The sequence below is a fragment of the Coregonus clupeaformis genome, chromosome 20, assembly GCF_020615455.1.
Source record: "Coregonus clupeaformis isolate EN_2021a chromosome 20, ASM2061545v1, whole genome shotgun sequence".
NCBI lineage: Eukaryota > Metazoa > Chordata > Actinopteri > Salmoniformes > Salmonidae > Coregonus > Coregonus clupeaformis.
Genome location: NC_059211.1, coordinates 54,492,264 through 54,493,835, shown reverse-complemented (window position 1 = coordinate 54,493,835; position 1,572 = coordinate 54,492,264). Strand labels below are relative to the sequence as shown.

Genomic DNA, 1,572 nt, shown 5'->3' with positions numbered 1-1,572 from the left:
GAGAGAGAGAGAGAGAGAGAGAGAGAGAGAAAGAGCGGGAGGGAAAGAGACATGGGGAGCTCTTCGTAAAGTCATGTCATTGCGTAACTCAGGCTCACATGGTCTGTAGTCACCCAAAGCATGTGCTCACCTTGATGGGCTAGATTAGGGGTTCCTGTTTGGGTGGGCAGAGGGGGTAAAGGTAACAGGTGTGTGTGTGTGTGTGTGTGTGTGTGTGTGTGGGGGTGGGGGTGGTTCAGTGGATGGGCTGGCACATGAAAAGGACTAAATGGAGAAGAAAAAAAAAAGTTTACATAAGGGAGAAAAAATGGGAGGGATGGAGAAAGTGACAAAAGCGAGGGAGTGACAGAGAAAGAGGGAGGGAGAGAACAGAGAGAAAGCCAGACAAGTATTCCTGCCCTCTTTCTTTCATTCACTCACCCACTCCGTCCCAGTGAGAGAGAGCTGCTGACTCCCAGACAACAGCCCAACTGCCAGGTGAGTTATGAATTGATTTAGTTCTCTTTTATTCATCCATCCCTTCTTCATTTGCTTTTCTCTCTCCTCACATTTTCTTCAACCTTCTCTTCCTGTACTCTCACCTTTTCGATCTCTTTTCATTTGTTCTTTCTCTCATCTCTCTTTTATCTTTCTATCTCTTCTCTGTTTTGACTCCCCCACTCTTCACTTCTCTTCTCTCTAGTCCTCTTCTCCTCCTATCGTCTTCCATCTCTCCATCCCTCGCTGGGTCTCACCCCCCCCCCACACACTTTTCTTCTCTCCTTTTATGTGCTCCTCTCCTCCTCTCTCCCCACCTCCCTCCTCTCTTCCTCCGTTCTCCTCTCCTCCTCTTCTCCTCTCTCCCCCTCTTCTCTCTCCTCTCTACCTTCATGGTTACAGCTGTTTGATTGTCCAGTGTCGTGCTTCCCTTGTCTTGTCTTGTCTAGAACCGAATGTTACCCAACGTTGCAACCTTGCACTAATTTGACTGTGGATGTGTCTCAATACTCTAAAAAGTGGATGACTCCCTCCTCGTCTCCTTTTCCTGTCTTTGTCTCCTTCCCTTCATCAGCACTGATGTAAACGTGATGTGAAAGCACCGGACAGGTGAAAGGGCAGTCATCCATACTTTCGCCTGTTCTGGATCTTCACATTAGTGCAGATGAGGGGAAGGACGACGAGGAGAGGAAGCCACCTTTCAGAGTATTGAGATGTAGCCTATTTTACACACAGTAGCAGCCTGATATTCTGTTGTTTGTGTGTGTAGGCCTTTTTAAGACCCTGTTTATTTGCCTGCCTGGCTTTCTCAGTATAACTAGACATAACGATGTTTGAGGGTTTGTGGACGGGCTCCTGCGGCGCGGCGCGGCTAGCTGCGCTGATTTTAGCTTCGGTCGGTCAATACTCTCTTCCCCTCTCTGGTAAACTCCCTAATGGCACCTTATTTCCTAGATAGTGCACTATGGGCCTATAGGGCTGTGACATAAACTAGTGCACTATCTAGGAAATAGGGTGCCATTTGAGTGCCATAGGGCTCTGGTCAAAAGTAGTGCACTATCTAGGAAATAGGGTTCCATTTGAGTGCCATAGGGC

The 1,572-nt window shown here is 48.0% G+C and overlaps 1 protein-coding gene across 1 annotated transcript in view; it reads left to right on the top strand.

Annotated features, from left to right (window-relative positions):
* Positions 1-414: 414 nt before the first annotated feature.
* The window catches only part of LOC121534314 (lysyl oxidase homolog 4), a 33,141-nt gene continuing 31,983 nt past the window's right edge, over positions 415-1,572 (top strand). Inside the window, exon 1 of the mRNA XM_041840960.2 lies at positions 415-477. The gene's annotated coding sequence lies outside the window, so the exon portion shown is untranslated. The remainder of the gene's footprint in view (positions 478-1,572) is intronic.